The sequence below is a fragment of the Rutilus rutilus genome (assembly GCF_951802725.1).
Source record: "Rutilus rutilus genome assembly, chromosome: 14".
Classification (NCBI taxonomy): Eukaryota; Metazoa; Chordata; class Actinopteri; order Cypriniformes; family Leuciscidae; genus Rutilus; species Rutilus rutilus.
Genome location: NC_140219.1, coordinates 39,398,192 through 39,417,011, shown reverse-complemented (window position 1 = coordinate 39,417,011; position 18,820 = coordinate 39,398,192). Strand labels below are relative to the sequence as shown.

The 18,820-nt window shown below is 38.5% G+C and overlaps 1 protein-coding gene across 2 annotated transcripts in view; it reads left to right on the top strand.

The window, feature by feature from the left end:
* Positions 1-18,820, top strand: part of LOC311303612 (stonustoxin subunit beta-like) — a 48,074-nt gene that overhangs the window by 10,666 nt on the left and 18,588 nt on the right. The window contains exon 2 of one of the 2 annotated variants that reach the window (XM_084430169.1): positions 3,859-4,113. The exons of the other annotated variant lie outside the window; for it this stretch is intronic. The gene's annotated coding sequence lies outside the window, so the exon portion shown is untranslated. The remainder of the gene's footprint in view (positions 1-3,858; positions 4,114-18,820) is intronic. 2 annotated transcript variants of the gene reach the window in all.

The window sequence follows — 18,820 nt, the reverse complement described above, 5'->3', positions numbered from 1 at the left end:
TAGTCTATATAGATTAGCATTACATTATAAATATAATCTATTATTATGAAAATACCTGGCATGGCTTGAAAAACACAGGTAACTCAAATATCAGTGCAATCATGTTTATTGTCTTCAAAACATCTGTATCTGCATGTTACAGCGCGATCTCTTGTTAGTTTTGTGTGTATCAGTCAGGTATCAGTGACGTCCTGGAATGTCACATGGTCATGGCTCTTCTTCATGTTCCATATATGGACTATTATTGTGCATGTAGCGCCCTCAGGCTATTGGTATGAATTAAAAAACACAGTATCGGAATACCAAATGCTCATAAAGATTACATCGACGCATTTGGGTATAAATTCAATAAATATTATTCCTGTCTATAGAAATATGATGTAAATCTATGAGAATCTATCAATATTTCTCCAAATCTGCACATGTTTGAGCTAAAGCCCTGAGGGACGTTGTTTTGTGTATCGCTGTCATGACGACAGCACGGAGTTTTTTATGAATGAAAGCGGCTGACGCGCATAATTCATATTAAAGGTATCGACTCATTTTTTCATTTCATAACTCCTGACACAAATTAAGACATAACTGTCACTATGAGTTTCTCAGAATACAATAGTGGTCAAATACTGAAACTTGAGTATTATATCTTTTTAACTATGTATAGTTTGTCAAGGTATAACATTAAATCTGATAGTAATTTTGAATTAAATAAATAAATAACGCTTCAGTGCGCGGGCGCACTGGCAACGGTTAACAGGTTAAGTATGCAGGCCCCATTGTCTCCTAAGGTGTGAACCACTAAATATGCATGATCGGTGACGCCCACTCCGCATATTGCCTTTCCAAACAGAAAGTGCTTTGCAAAATTCAAATCAATGTATTGTGTTATGTGAATGATTAGGCAGGGTGATTTTCACATCATTTTGAAGAAAAAACGCTAGGCGATGACATCCATTAGACAAAAGTCTTATTGGCACATATTTAGTATGTGTTTTATGGTCTTAATTCAGAAACTTTAGTTTTTAGTTTTTTCAATAACCACGCATAAACATTATTCTCTCAAAAATGCAGACATGTACATTCTTGTTGCTCACATATTATGGTAGCCCTGTTTGTGCTAAATAGTGTGTAATTTTTTTTTGCCATTAATATGTTTATAAGCAACTGAAAAAAGCACAAACGTCAGGGCATGTCAGAACATCTCAAGGACCCCAAAAACACCTTAGACCCCAGAGGGTTAAAAGCGCTATATAAATGAATATGACTTGACTTGACTAAGCTGCAGGAAAAATTTCAATTTTGGTCGAATTTGAGGTTCTCTGAGAGGAATACCTTCAAATACTGTTTTAGCGCAGCATTCCAACTTTGTGAATATTCATAGCCAATTCTCGATGGCGTGAGTCTGAACCAATGAAATGTGATTTTCAAACTCATGCTGATTTAAACAAACGATCTTACGCGCACTGACGGACACAAAAACTCTCAGACAGCTCGATCCTGACATACACACATACACAGAATTACAGTATTTCAAAATATCTGTCTTGCCAAGTATTCACACAAACATTATCTGTTATGTCTTAAATTAACATTTTGTGCACTGTTGGGGAAAAACATTTGATGTGTAACATCATATTACATCCGTACGGTTCTGTAAGTCATAATATATATGCTGTCTGTCTCATTAAAGTTAATCAAACAATTGTGGTATCATGGAAAAATATTGAATATATATTTTTCCTCTAGATATGGGTTTTGACTTGGTTTGTTCCAAATGTGGTGTTATTATCAGGGATTTTACAGTATGGTTGCTTAGTGATTTTGTTTTGGAATCTTCAGAAAACTTTAACATGATTTTTTCAAAACTCTGTTGACTGAGCAACACATGTTTGAAGTTGATAGAGTATAATGGGGATAAAAGAGAAGACTGTCTATGAAGTAAATTTATGTAATTAGTGGAATATTAAACAAAATATAATACGCCTATATAGCTATGTGCGCAAGCTGATAAGAGAAAAACGCGCAGTGGATTGAGCGCTCAGCGGCAGATGCGTTTGAGCGCATCCCTTTTTCACAGAAATCAGTGGAAGGTTTGTAGTTCAGTCGGATGTCAATGGCAAATGAAGGAAAAATGAGGCATGTATTATTAACGTTAACTGATGAGAGAGAAAGAGAGAGACAGAGAGAGAGAGTACTTCTGTTGAATGCTCATGAATGCTGATCGTTCACTCAGCACACGTGTCATTTGGATTAAAACTAAACCGTATATATGTATGTGGTTTATGTATAACGAGTGGTTCCCTACATTATTACAGGATGTTTGCAGGTCAAGAAGTTTAATGAACGCAAATATCTGAAGTGCGCGCCCCGAAAATCTGTGTCTCAGACAGCACGTGAATACGGAATTGAATTCTCTTTCACATTTTGTGCTTGTACGGACAAACTCACGCTAAATTATTTAAAAACACCCGTCTTGGCAAGTATCCTAAACATAGTCAGTTATATCTCAAGGAAACGTAGACAGTATATTCATATTGGACCTGTGCATTCGGTCTTAAAGGGACAGCAGTCTAATAAACCTGCAAAGAAATCACTCACTGCTCTTGACTTTATAAAGTTCCATCTATATTTAATTTATACAGTGATGAATATGCAGTGATATTTCACATATGATTACATTGTTTTCTTGTATTTATTTGTGCTATTTGTAATCTGATTATTTGTTCATGTTTCATTAATGATATATATATATATATATATATATATATATATATATATATATATATATATATATATATATACACGTCTTTAATAATGTTGTAAATTTACATTAATCAGGCTTGTAGTTTTGCTGTAGTATAAAAACTGTAATAGAGAATTGTGATATTTCACTGGTATCTAAACATTTGAACCGCTGACCCAATCCTCAGCACTGAGCCCTGCTGGAGCTGCTCTGAACATGTGCTGTGCTATTAAATGAGAGATCAAATATGACAGAGCAAAAGAATGAACAATAAAAGTAACAGAAACTCATACAATCCATTTTAGCAGGATTAATTAATCATGAAAATAACTGAAAATATATATATATTTGCTGAACAAATTAAGCCAACTAATATTATTTATATTCTTTTGGTTTCTCTACACAATATACACTCACTTAAAGGATTATTAGGAACACCATACTAATACTGTGTTTGACCCCCTTTCGCCTCCTTTCGACTTAATTCTACGTGGCATTGATTCAACAAGGTGCTGAAAGCATTCTTTAGAAATATTGGCCCATATTGATAGGATAGCATCTTGCAGTTGATGGAGATTTGTGGGATGCACATCCAGGGCACGAAGCTCCCGTTCCACCACATCCAGAAAGATGCTCTATTGGGTTGAGATCTGGTGACTGTGGGGGCCATTTTAGTACAGTGAATGTCATTGTCATGTTCAAGAAACCAATTTGAAATGATTCGAGCTTTGTGACATGGTGCATTATCCTGCTGGAAGTAGCCATCAGAGGATGGGTACATGGTGGTCATAAAGGGATGGACATGGTCAGAAACAATTCTCAGGTAGGCTGTGGCATTTATACGATGCCCAATTGGCACTAAGGGGCCTAAAGTGTGCCAAGAAAACATCCCCCACACCATTACACCACCACCACCACCAGCCTGCACATGTCACGGTTCATGAATTCACTGTTTTCTTCGTGTCTCGTGTATTTGTTGTTCTGTGTGTGTGGGTGTGTGTGAGTGGGCGTTACCGCTCGTTCCACTGATCAGCGCGCCAGCTGATCTCATTCCCCGGACCAGCTGCTGCTAATTCATTCACCTATAAAGACTCATCGCACTCTCCTCTCTTTGTCAGATCGTTGTTTGGTGTCCTCAGTGTGTGTTAATCGTGTGCCGTCTACAGTCCTGTTCCTTGTTCGAGTTTCCTGTTCGGTGTCTTCATGGTTTTTCGTCTCGTCTGGATGTTCACCTGCACTGGATTCACCGTCACCACTCTTCACCAGCACGCTGACCATCTTGTCCCTGCGCCACTAGCCCACCTGAGTTTCTGAACTGTTCTGTCTTCAACTGATCAATAAAAGTTGAACAGGTGTTCCTAATAATCCTTTAGGTGAGTGTATAAAAAATATTGCAAATGCAGTGAAAATACTCTTTCTGGAAAAAAAGTGGTATTGGTGCATTCCTACAAAAAAAAAAAAATATATATATATAACAGTGGGGAGCGGTGAGTTTTTTAACCTGGTATGCTGGGTGATGTGTCATGTCAGAAATGCACCTGGTGCACGTTGGATGGGTTTATAATAAGTGAGTTCGTTCTAGACCGAGTGTTCGCTGCTCAGTTGATTACTCTCATGACATATAGCAACACAGATAAAAGTTTCTTGATATATTTGACCATTTATTGAAAGTAGCCATTTGCAAAATATGCTGTATTTTTGTAATTCCGCTAGGTGGCACTAATGTCGCAGAAACTACATGCTTTAAAACAGGGGACGCACTAATATAAATCAGAGCTGACAAATCAGAAACACCATGGCAGGCGTCAAATTTATGACATAAGTGTTTTTATTTATTTATTAAGAGTTAAACATTTGTATATTATAATAAATATTAGTAGCCTATTATAAATAACATGTATGTAAAATATCATTAGAATAAATGTAAGGAAAAATTTAAATGTAAGTATTCGTTTTAAATATATGTTGAAATAATGCAAATTGATGACTTTAACAAACACATAGACTACGATTAACATAGCCTCGTATAGTTACAGGTCTGCTTACAGTAGGTCCATCTTTAACAGTTTATACGTTTTCGTTAATAATAAATATCCCTATGGAGAAAATAAAATACTATGAAAATAGTTTCCGTTATGTCTTTTTTTTCCACTTGATTTAGTCTAGTTAGTCTTGTTTTTTCCAATCCAATTTTCGTGGATCGAGATATGGCAGTAACAGCACATTTTTCCTCTTGGGCGAAAGATTCGCGGACAGCTTTCCCTGCGCATTAAATCCCCCATATGCCAGCAAACCAATGAGAACGCCGGACAGTGATGACAATCCATAACAACAGAGCGTAAACCAATGAGAACACGGGACAGTGATGATGATACATAACAACAGAGCGTAAACCAATGAGAACACGGGACAGTGATGATGATCCATAACAACAGAGCGTAAACCAATGAGAACACGGGACAGTGATGATGATCCATAACAACAGAGCATAAACCAATGAGAACGCAGGACAGTGATGACGATCCATAACAACAGAGCATAAACCAATGAGAACGTGGGACAGTGATGGCGATACATAACAACAGAGCATAAACCAATGAGCATAAACCAATGAGAACACGGGACACTGATGACGATCCATAACAACAGAGCGTAAACCAATGAGAACACGGGACAGTGATGACGATCCATAACAACAGAGCGTAAACCAATGAGAACGCGGGACAGTGATGACGATCCATAACAACAGAGCGTAAACCAATGAGAACACGGGACAGTGATGACGATCCATAACAACAGAGCGAAACCAATGAGAACGCGGGACAGTGATGACGATACATAACAACAGAGCCTAAACCAATGAGAACACGGGACAGTGATGATGATACATAACAACAGAGCGAAACCAATGAGAACGCGGGACAGTGATGACAATACATAACAACAGAGCGAAACCAATGAGAACGCGGGACAGTGATGACGATACATAACAACAGAGCGAAACCAATGAGAACGCGGGACAGTGATGACAATACATAACAACAGAGCGAAACCAATGAGAACGCGGGACAGTGATGACGATACATAACAACAGAGCGAAACCAATGAGAATGCGGGACAGTGATGACGATACATAACAACAGAGCGAAACCAATGAGAACGCGGGACAGTGATGACGATACATAACAACAGAGCGAAACCAATGAGAACGCGGGACAGTGATGACAATACATAACAACAGAGCGAAACCAATGAGAATGCGGGACAGTGATGACGATACATAACAACAGAGCGAAACCAATGAGAACGCGGGACAGTGATGACGATACATAACAACAGAGCGAAACCAATGAGAACGCGGGACAGTGATGACGATACATAACAACAGAGCGAAACCAATGAGAACGCGGGACAGTGATGACAATACATAACAACAGAGCGAAACCAATGAGAACGCGGGACAGTGATGACGATACATAACAACAGAGCGAAACCAATGAGAACGCGGGACAGTGATGACGATACATAACAACAGAGCGAAACCAATGAGAACGCGGGACAGTGATGACGATACATAACAACAGAGCGAAACCAATGAGAACGCGGGACAGTGATGACGATACATAACAACAGAGCGAAACCAATGAGAACGCGGGACAGTGATGACAATACATAACAACAGAGCGAAACCAATGAGAATGCGGGACAGTGATGACGATACATAACAACAGAGCGAAACCAATGAGAACGCGGGACAGTGATGACGATACATAACAACAGAGCGAAACCAATGAGAACGCGGGACAGTGATGAGTAAGTAAGTAAAGTTTATTTATAGAGCGCTTTTCACAGATAAAATCACAAAGTGCTTTACAAGGTGCAACCACATTAATATACAATCAATAAAAAATAAAATATTTAAAAAGCCCAAAATAAAATAAAACCCAGTCAACTAAAAGCTTGTTTAAATAACAGTGTCTTCAGTTGCCTTTTAAAAGAATCGACAGAGTCAGCCACACGAAGGAACATGTGCAGGGCGTTCCACAGTCTGGGGGCTACCGCCTGAAAAGACAGGTCTCCCCGGGTTTTATAACGAGTCTTTGGGACCATTAAAAGACTCTGGCCTGAGGATCGAAGGGCACGGCCTGGAGAGTATGTGCATAACAAGTCAGCGATGTATTGTGGGGCCTGACCATTTAAAGCTCTAAAAGTTAAAACTAATATTTTAAAATCAATGCGAAATGTGATAGGTAGCCAGTGTAGGGAGGACAAAATGGGTGTGATGTGTGTCCTTCTACCAGATCCTGTTAAAAGCCTTGCCGCAGCATTTTGAACCATTTGAAGATGATTTAGAGCGGATTTGTTAAAAAATGTAAAAAGAGAGTTACAGTAATCTAAACGTGACGAAATAAAAGCATGGATAACCATCTCAAGATCAGAGTCCGTTAAAAATGACCTCAATTTTGCAAAATTTCTTAGATGATAAAAAAAAATTCTGACCAGAAGTCTAGAATGGCAGTCCAAAGACATTGATTGGTCAAACCAGACACCTAGATTTCTGATGCTCGACTGGACAGAGGAGCTCAGAGAACCAAGATGTTGAAGGATGGATGGAATTTTCTTGTCTGGGGCTACAATCAGGGTTTCAGTCTTTTCCGAATTTAGTTGGAGACGGTTACTAGCAAGCCACGATTTAACACAAGAAATGCAATCCAATAAATCCGTTAGTTTGTGAAACTCAGAATCATTAAACGAGCAATACAACTGAATGTCATCAGCATAAAAATGGTATGACACATTGTTAAAATGGTTAAAAAAAATTCCAAGAGGGGTAATGTACAGTAAAAACAAAAGTGGACCTAAGACAGAGCCCTGGGGAGCACCATTCAAGAATGGAGTGGCATCAGACAATATACCATTTACATATGCAGAAAAAGGTTCTGTCACTCAAGTAGGAGGAAAACCATTTTAAAACAGGCCCAACCACACCAAACTCTTTTTCCAATCTATGCAACAGTATTTTGTGGTCCACTGTATCGAAAGCTGATGATAAATCCAATAAAACCAATACTGAGTATCTTCCAGAGTCAGCAGCCATCTGTACTTCATTAGACACTTTGAGGAGAGCAGTCTCAGTAGAGTGCATCTTTCTAAAACCAGACTGATATTTATCCAAGAGTTCATTGTTACTTAATGATACATAACAACAGAGCGTAAACCAATGAGAACGCGGGACAGTGATGACGATACATAACAACAGAGCGTAAACCAATGAGAACGCGGGACAGTGATGACTGTCCATAACAACAGAGCGTAAACCAATGAGAACGCGGGACAGTGATGACGATACATAACAACAGAGCGTAAACCAATGAGAACGCGGGACACTGATGACAATCTTATAACTACTTATAACTACTAGTTGGCTTGTGGGTGGCGCTATCTAAATCTATCTAAAAAACAAATATTCACAGTTTATGTAATATGTATGAAAAGAGAGAGATGTCAGTCGTTCTCATCTAAGCTCATTATGTTTTAATGTGACTCCGCCCACGGAGAGCGTGCACTATTCAAACGCAAATGATCTGAGGACGCAAACCTGTGAAACGCCCACATCAGCTGGATAACACACACAGCGAGTTCACTTTCAGACTCATGTACTTTATGACGCTGTGAGGAATAATACTATCTTAATAATAATCCTGGAAAATTTACCTCAGAAGTGCTGGAAGTTTCATTTCGAGGAGCAACAGATCCCGATGAGGAATAGGTCAGTTATATACGTATTTGCTTTGTTCTAATCGCAATAGTGTCTGTACACGCAAAAAGACATGTATATATGAATCGCGTTTCTGCGTGTGAATGAATGAACGCACAGATGCGCGCTGTTGTGGAGCTACTACAGCTGGCAAAAATACTGTTTCAAAATGAATCGCGTTTTTGTGTGTGAATGAATGAACAGCTTTTACCGAACTCTATTGCTATACTAAGATGAGTAAAAATCTACTAGAAAAATCTGAGAGATTATAAAGTTTTTACTGTAAAATACTGCCACATCAAATAAACTTATAATGTTGCCAATTTCTGTTCATGTATGTATGTGTGTATGTGTGTATGTGTTTTGTTAAAAATAAAGTCATCAACTAAGATGTTATAGTGTTTGTTAATATGATAAAATGTATACTTTAGTTTTTACAAAGAAAGATTACACTGGAAAATTGTTGTTGTTAAAATTGTAATTGTTGTTGTAATTGTATAACCTTTTTAATAGCAAATATATATATATATATATACATACAAGGATAGATGTAAACAAACTCTTAAAATGTCAATATAAGACTTCTCTTTACATTTTTATTGTGTTTTATTAGTGACATATTTGAGTAGAGAATATATTCCAAAACTTTCTGAAAATACAGCATGAGAACAATTAACTGCACAATTACTAGAAATGTTTACCTTGGATATTATACAATTTGCAAGCACAATTTGTGGAAAAAAACAACTGTTTCCATACACATATATATATATATTGGATCCACGAACTGGTGGATCCAAGCTCTCATTTTTGAACTGTTTTGAGCCGTCGCGGTTGCCACAGTGAATGCGCGTTGAAAAGTAAGGTTTAATACTACATTGGTTATCATAGATGTTACTGTATGTCGAATTCATTGTTGTGATAATGCGGCGCAGTTTTACGTGCTCTAAACAAATGTTGTAAAAGTACATTCGAACATACCCACATCATTTGACAAAATACTGATTAATCTTTATGTATAACACATGCTATGTTTATTTACATGGCCATAAACAATGTCAATAAACTATACACAAATCTAAAGCAATAATACTTTCCTTACATGAACATAACTATTACCGAATGCTACATTTGAATATAAAATTAAGCATGCTTTGTCGACGGAAACAGCTAAAATCGGTAAAGAATAATTGTGTTCCATAACGACAGCACGAAACAAGCTAACGTTTGTTGCTTGATAGACGCTACAACTACAACTTCCGCATTTGTCCAGGACTCCACGCAGTACGAGTGGAAACCGAGGGTAACGCGGATATGACGCAATCGACTGGCGACTCCCAGCTCCCCCATGCTCTAACGCCCCGTTTCCTTGGTTAAAATCGCAATTTTCTCACGATTTAAAAATAGTTGAAAAAATTTGGGATATTGTAAGTAATCAACTTAACAAAGAATATATAACACTGGCCTTGAGATTTTGGGATATTTTAATGCAAAATTCTTACATATTGTACCTTTAAGTATGCAGCCCCATTATGCGGGGCATTGTATTCTCAGGTGTGAACTACTCTATATGCATGATGGTGTTGGATCGTTGACACCCACTTGCATATTGCCTTTCCAAACAAAAAGTGTCTTACAAAATTTAAATCAATGTATTGTTTTATGTGAATGATTAGGAAGGATGATTTTCACATCATTTTGAAGAAAAAACTCTAGGCGACAAAATGCATTATTCAGAAGTCTTATTGGCACATATTTAGTATGTGTTTTGTGGTCTTATTTCAGAAACTTTAATTTTTAGTTTTTTCAATAACCATGCATAAACATTATTCTCTCAAAAATACAAACATGTACATACATGTTGCTCACATATTATGGCAGCCCTGTTTGTGCTATATAGAGTGTAATTACACCTTTGCCATTAATATGTTTATAAGCAACTGAAAAAAGCATAAATGTCAGGGTATGTCAGAACATCCCAAGGGCCCCAAAAACACCTTAGACCCCAGAGGGTTAAACCCAACCAAAAATACTGTTCTGGATGTTACACAAGAGAACTGTGAAACATTTCTGTACTCCTTTACTCCCAAAATTGAGCAAATTAAATGTGGAATTGTACTTGCTCCATTTGATCAACCACAAATTACTCTACTATCCAGCTCTCTTGACTGATTTTGAACTAGTTATGTCACAGGGTGACGACATGCAGAAGGGGAGGAACCTCTGCAACGGATAGTGTTTCCCTTGGGGAGTGTTTCCAGTGTGACACCCAAAGAGAAAGCCGGTTCCGGACTCAGTTGTAAATAATGGTAATCCAGGGATTGAGTGGAATTGGTTACAGGTGCGTGATGGGAGGAATTTGAGCTGGCGATTGGGACACGTGTCCAGTGGGAGGACTATAAAGGTTCATTGTGGCCGACAGGAGAAGAGAAGAGGCGGGGGAGAGCGACATCCCGTACAGGCTTCCGGCTGGGGTTGAAACGAACGCGTTCAAGGAGAGCAGCGAGGATCAGATGTGAAACTGGCGTCTTTCTGAGATTGAAATCCGCGAACTCTCTATTACTGCTGGCACTCGATGAACGCGGCCCCGACGCCGTTGAGTTAAGTGACGCTTATTGCTGATATTATGAGATGGTTAATGTCTCTCCTGATCTCTACGTCACCGTGAGCTTTGCTCCGATACTCTCCACCAGATAAAACAGGCTCTCTATGATGCTTTGAATGGCTTGATTGAGTATTTGAACTACTGCCTATTTGTTGTACTCATTTATTGCTTTCAGTTTGGCTGATTATTTTTGCCCTGCTCACCACACAGCAGCCACTCTGCCTAGTCCAGCTTCTGAGAGCCGCGGCCTGGATTCAGTGCATGCACCCTAATCACTGTGAGTCTTGTGATTTGCAGTGTTTGATATTGGAGTGATCACGTTGGGAAAACTTGTACTGTTTGTAGTGAGTGCACGAGTGCTTGGATTTTGGATTTTGTATTGTGGTTTGCACTAGTATTTCCAGCTGAGCTGACTCTCATGATCCGGGTGTATTGTGTTATTGAGCCGAACTATCTCTGAGTGTGTCATACAGCGCTGTGCTGACACAATCTCCCGCTGTCTGAAACTCTGCTGGAGAGAATGTGAAACTGCTGTATGGACGCTGGACTGCCTACTGTCTGAGCCCTCGCTGAAGAGGACGAGAACTCGCTGGGCTGACGGCCACCTCCTACTGTCTGAGCCTCTGTTGAAGAGAACGAAAACCTGCTGTGCTGACACCGCCTCTGACTGTCTGAGCCTCCGCTGAAGAGGACGAGAACTCACTGGGCTGACGGCCACCTCCTACTGTCTGAGCCTCTGTTGAAGAGAACGAAAACTTGCTGTGTTGACACTGCCTCTGACTGTCTGAGCCTCCGCTGAAGAGAACGAGAACCTGCTGTGCTGACTTTTACTAGATGTTTTGATCCAATAAAAAGAACCTTTTTACGCTATTCCTAGTAAAGCCCTGCATTTCAGCCCGAGCCCGACGGGCCCCGACTTTTTCACGCCCCTAGGGCCGGGCTTCGGGCCAATTTTCACGTCATAGTTCACATGCAGGCCGGGCCTCGGGCCTTTTTTGGGTTATCCTTTTTATATTTTTAGACATTAATTAAAAAAATATGAGAAGTCGATGTTAGAAAAACAAACATAGACATTTCATAACCTCATAACTTTCATAATCTTATAATTACACTGACATATGATTGACATGACAGTCTCACGCACACAGAAGGTTTCCCGTCAGCGCAACCCACGATTCACCTCATGTGCAAATAATGGAGAATATTAAGAGAAAAATCGCAGGAGCGAACGTGTCTTCAGCGCAGCAGGAAAAGAGTGATAGAAGAGAGGAGGACTGGGTTAAAACCTTTCACTGTGGATGCTATTCTTTTTCTCCACGATGCTCTGTAAGAGACGTGAGAATTGGACTTTATTTTCGTTTAACTGTTGTGTTGTATTTTAGTTCAGCAATATGTAACAGTTAACTTTAGAACATCAACGTAAAGACGAGGTGAGTAGAATGAATTAACTTCTTTATTTTACACTACTTCACAAACTCATATCAACCATGACTATCTACTTTTTCCTTCCTCTCTTCTTTCTCTTTTTCTTTTTCTTCTCCCCACTTGAACTCACTAGTGCCCTCTAGTGCAATTACACAGAACACAACATTCCCCCCTTACATAAAGTCAGTAGGTGACTTATTCAGTATTTAACCCATAAGGCCGTATGTTTTAAGACATCAGCAATGCTATAGTAACACTTCTTAACATTCTGCATCACTGTAAGTCATTATTTAAACCTCTTGATTAACCTAAGCAGTGTTATTTAGAAATACCATTCAGGACTTCCGGTTATGGCCGCAAACTAGAAGGTCACGTTCAAACCTGCTCTCTACAACAATCCTGATTAATCCTTTTAATTGAGCCATAAACTTTCCAAAGCTGCGAAACTGGTGCAGAAATGCCTAGCACTGGAAGAGGGAGTAGAGATAGACCCAAATCAACTACGCAATCCAAGTTAACAGGCTTTGGATCGCACGGTACAGAGCAGCCAGCTAACAAAGATGCTAACATTACGAACGAGGCTGACGTTAGCGCTGCTAGCAAAGAAACAAACGAAGGGGATGTGAACAATAACGCGACGATTCCGGCCGTCAATGATCAACAGCTGCTAAGTATGGTTAAAGATGAGATATTGGGAGAGATACGCAATTTGAAAACAGAGTTCGCGGGAAGATTTGATGGAGTAATGAAAGCTATAGAAGAAACAAGAAAGGAGATGTCTGAATGCACAGAGCGGATGACCGAGGCAGAGGTGCGTCTGTCTAGCGTGGAAGACGAGCAGGGCGAATTGAAAGCGGTGGTCGAGAGTTTACAGAAAAGAAATAAGCATCTTGAGGACAAAATGGTCGATATGGAAACAAGATCACGTTTGAACAATCTTAGACTGGTGGGTCTCCCTGAAAATTGTGAGGGCTCCGACATGTGCGGGTTTTTGGAGAGTTGGTTGCCAGACGCGCTGGAGTTAACCCCAACGCGCCATCCTTTAGTCCTGGAAAGGGCGCACCGCGTCGGGCCAAAGAAAGACACCGATGCCTCGCCAAGAACGGTAATCATGAGATTTCTTAATTACAAGCAGAAAGAAACCGTACTGAGAGCTGCCAAAACAAAGAAGGATATCCTCTACAAGAACCAACGTGTGAAGCTGTTTGCTGATGTTGCTACGGAGGTGCACAGGCAACGGAAGCAATTCGATGTTGTTCGCGACCAGCTCCGTAAACTAGGGGTGCGGCATGGCATTCTTTCCCCTTCTACGTTGGTGCTGACATACAAGGAGAAAGTCCACAAGTTTACTTCATCAGCGGAGGCCAAGATCTTTGTCCAAAAGATCCAAATGGATACAGAAGGAACAGAATGACTTGTGTTTATAGGTACTGCCACTGCCGTAACAACCACATATTGTAGGTATTTTTGATAAGGCATTTTTGAAGTTGTAAATGCAAGTACTGTTCACAAAGGATACATTATTTGAATACAGTAGCAGGTGAACGTTGAGATGTTTTATACTGACAACAGTTCAGATCTCAGGAATCTGACGGTGTTAGCGGTTGGAAGTAGAGTACTTTAGGGGTTTGCCCAGTCAGCTGGGAAGGGTGGTTGTTTTTTTTTGTTTTTTGTTTTGTGATGTTCGTGCTGTTCGTAGCTTTTAATTTATGTTTCAGTGTTCTACTGTATGTTAGCTCTCAGACACATTTATATGGTGCTAAAATAATGTTATTGTATGTTTTGTTCGGATGACACAAAAATTTGAAATTAAATATACTTCCTGGAATTGCAAGGGCTTAAATAAACCTAAAAAGATCAAGCAAGTTATGAATAAAATAAAAGATCTAGGCTCTAAAATAGTTTTCCTGCAGGAGACCCACACTCTTGAGGAGGAAAATATCAGAATAAGCAGGAGGTGGCAGGGATCGCTGTATGCATCCTCATTTACATCTAGAGCTCGAGGTGTAATTACACTAATTCATAAATCGGTTCCATTGCATGTCACAAACGTTATAAAAGACAAATTTGGAAGATACTTGATTATTCAAGGATCTATTTTACATGAAAATTTCAACTTAGTAAATGTATATGGACCTAATATAGATGATGATCGATTCTTTATAAATTTATTTCTAACCATTTCTTCTCTCTCAGGAAAAAATATTATTGGTGGAGATTGGAACTGCGTTTTGAATCCAATCCTTGACCGATGCACCGGAATTGACCAGACTCATCATAAAAGCAGAGAAATCATCCAGAACTTTATGAAGGAATTGCAGTTGGTAGATATTTGGCGACATTATAACCCAATTGATATTACATATTCTTGTCACTCTAAAACATTTAATACATATTCTCGCTTAGATTACTTTCTAATTTCGGCAGACTTGTTGCCCTATATGGGAGAATGTTCCTATGATAGTATTACAATATCTGACCATGCCTCATGTAACATAAAATATACTCATAAAGATTTATTGATAGACCCTCCTAGATGGTGCTTACATCAAAAATGGCTCAAAGATGAATCTTTTGTAGGATATGTGGGGAATAAAATTGATGAATATTTTAGTATAAACACAACACAAACCACTGCTCGTATCAAATGGGATGCTTTTAAGGCCTGTATAAGGGGTTATATCATTTCTTATACTTCTTCAAAATCTAAAGAGTTGCGCAAGAAAAGACAACAACTAGAGGAAAAAATAAAGAATTTGGAGAAGCAGTTATTTAGATATAAGAATTTACAAGTAGAAAAAGAGCTGTTGCTGTTAAAAGCACAGTATAATAAAGTTACAGCGGATAGGGCAGCCTCCAACATTTTAAGATTAAATCAGTCTTTCTATGAACAGGGAGAGAAGCCTGGTAAGATTTTAGCATGGCAAATAAAACAATTAGAAGCACAAAAAAATATAACAACAATAATAAACACAAAAGGAGAAACAATTGTGGATCCAATAGAGATAAATAAAGAATTTAGAAATTATTATGAAAAACTTTGATTCCCAGGGTCAGACCGATCTAAATGCACAAAAAAATTCTTAAACAAGTTAAACATACCAACTATTGCAGAAGACCTTAGCCATCAATTAGACTGTGACATTAGTGAAGATGAAATAGTCAAAGTAATTGATAGCATGAGCACAGGTAAAAAAGCTGGACCTGATGGGTTTCCAATTGACTTTTATAAAAAGTTTAAGGGAAAGTTGGTAAAGCCAATATTGGAAATGTTGCAGGAAGCTTTTATAGATGGGGACCTCCCCAACTCAATGGTCAGTGCATTAATTATCTTATTACCTAAGCCTGGAAAATCTAGGGATAGATGTGAGAATATGAGGCCAATAAGTCTGCTTAACTCAGATCTTAAGATAATCAGTAAATTACTAGCAATTCGTTTACAGGAAACCCTTCCATTGATCATCCACAGGGATCAAAATGGCTTTGTTTTGGGTCGGCAAGGTCTGCATAATGTTAGAAGGGTTCTCAACGTCATTCAAGCATTAGACGATACTAAGGATACGGCCCTCCTCTCCCTGGACGCCGAAAAAGCGTTTGACAGGGTAGAGTGGGCCTATCTTTTTGATGTGTTAAGACGCTTTGGATTTGGACCGAACATTCGAAAATGGATACAGTTATTATATTTAAATCCTATTGCTGAGATTTTAACAAATAAAAACGTGTCTAAACCAATTTCAATTAAACGCGGATGTCGACAGGGGTGTCCGTTATCTCCATTGCTCTTTACTTTAGCAATGGAGCCCTTGGCTATAGCAGTACGGTCACATTTACATATAACCGGAATCACAATTAGTCGGGTAGAACACAGACTGTCGTTATATGCAGATGATGTAATTGTATTCCTTTCAAAACTTAATTCTTCTATTCCTGCTTTGTTAAAACTAATTGAGGAGTTTGGTCATATTTCAGGATATGTAATTAACAGACTAAAATCATCTATCTTGTTGCTAGATAAAGGAGAGAGAGAGAATCCACCTATAGTAGTTTCACAATTCAAATCAGTTTCTAAATTTACTTACTTAGGAATATATATCCTTCCAAATTTAGATTTAATTGTTCAGCATAATTATGAATCGATAACTAACGAAATTAGAGATAGTGTCAATAGATGGATTCTTCTTCCCATGTCTCTTATTGGTCGAATTAATATTTACAAAATGAATATACTTCCTAAATTGTTGTATGTGTTTCAGAATATTCCTTTGCCACCCCCTGCAGACTGGTTTAAAACATTTAAGAAACTACTTCTTGATTTTTTATGGTCAAACAAACGTGCTAGAATAAGACTGTCATTACTTCATTTGCCCTATCATGAAGGAGGCTTGATGTGCCCAAACTTAGTATGGTACTACTGGGCAGCTCAGCTTAGATCTATAGGGTACTATTTTAGCAAAAATGACACTCCCCAATGGACAGAAATGGAGAGTAACATTTTGAGTCCTCCGTTACCTTTGTACATTTTTTCTGATACAGAAGCTAATTTGTTGAAGAAAACTAAAAATCCAATAGTTAAAAACATGGTCAAGGTGTGGTATAATGTTAAAAGATACATTAAAGAACCAGTTATTTTATCACGGCTAACCCCAATTTGGGGAAATCAGAACTTCTCCCCAGGGAGAGCCGATGCAGTGTTTAAGCAATGGGCTTTAAATGGATTGGAGAAAATTCAAGATTTATATCCAACAGACTCAGACAACTTGATGTCATTTGACATGCTTAGACACAAATTTAACATTCAAAGGAAATATTTTTTCAAATATCTCCAACTCAGAAGTTATATAGGAACCAATCAAAACAATTTACGAAAACCACCCAAATCTGAGTTAGAAGAAATGATAAGTGAAAAAAGTTTTAAAAGGGGAGCAATCTCCCAACTTTATAAACTACTGCTATCACACTCCCCAGATAATTCAATCCTAAAATTAGAAGCCTGGAAGAAAGATCTGCAAATAAATGTATCACCAGATGAGTGGGAAATGGCTTGTAGTAAAGCACATAAGCAAACTATAAATTCTAGGTTGAGATTATTACAATACAAGTGGCTTATGCGTGTGTATGTCACTCCTGTTAAATTAAACCAATTCAATCCAAATATCCCAGACATATGTGCAAAGTGTGGAGAGGAAAAGGGAACATTGTTCCATTGTATTTGGGATTGTAGAGAAATTAGAACATTTTGGGGAGTAATAAAGCAAACTGTGAATGATATTATTTCTAAAGATCTTCCTCTGGAACCTTCTTTAATCATCTTAGGCTTGTACCCCAAGCACATAGGATATACAAAAAGTGAGATGCTGTTCATTGATATATGTTTATTACAAGCTAAAATGTTGATTGCATTGCACTGGAAAAGCACAAGTAGACCAAGTATTGGACAGTGGGTTAAGCAGATGTTGGCTACTCTTCCATTGGAACGCATCACATACTTGCTAAAAGGAAAAAAGGACTTGTTTGAAAGTATTTGGAGACCTTTCATGCTCTTTGCAGAAAGCACAGACTTAACCGAAGATCAAGAGGAGGATGACACTCATGAATAGTTTCACAGTCAGGGTTCTGCCCGTTGGGAGATGGCTAGTCTCTGTTTACTTGTGTCAAAAGGCATATTGGATATGTTATATGGTAACATTGTATTTTGTGTTTGAGAGCGGGTTCTGTTGTATGTCACTCTAAAAGTCAAATAAAAATATTGTGGAAAAAAAAAAAGAAATACCATTCAAAATACCAATCAGTACCTACTTAACACCAAAGAACAAGTACATGTGGTTTCAAATTTTTTTTTTTTTTCACAATCATGTTGTCTTTTGACTTCACTACTTTATGAAGTCTTTCATCCACACTGGTGGTTTAACAACTCTTTCACTCCTCCTGAGAGTGACTGGGTGATTTTGAGCAGACAAATTGGATCCCTGAACAGTTTTTTCAGTTTGATCTGGGAATTTAGTCAGTCTCAGTCCATTCCATTTCTTTCCATCGCTAAGCACGAATGAACTTGGTCCGATCTTTTCATGAATCGACAAAGGTAAGGTATACTTAGGGCTTCCTTTAGGAACATGACCTGGCTTTCTGACTCTTACTTGTTCCCCGACCTTGAAAGAAACAGGTTTGGCTCTCCTCTTACTGTCTGTGTATTTCTTACTTTTCTCCTGTCTTTCTTTGACAGCCTCTTGTACATCAGCACATTTGTCACTTTTCTCCCTCACAGGAAAAATGTCTACCTTCGTTCTCATTTTCC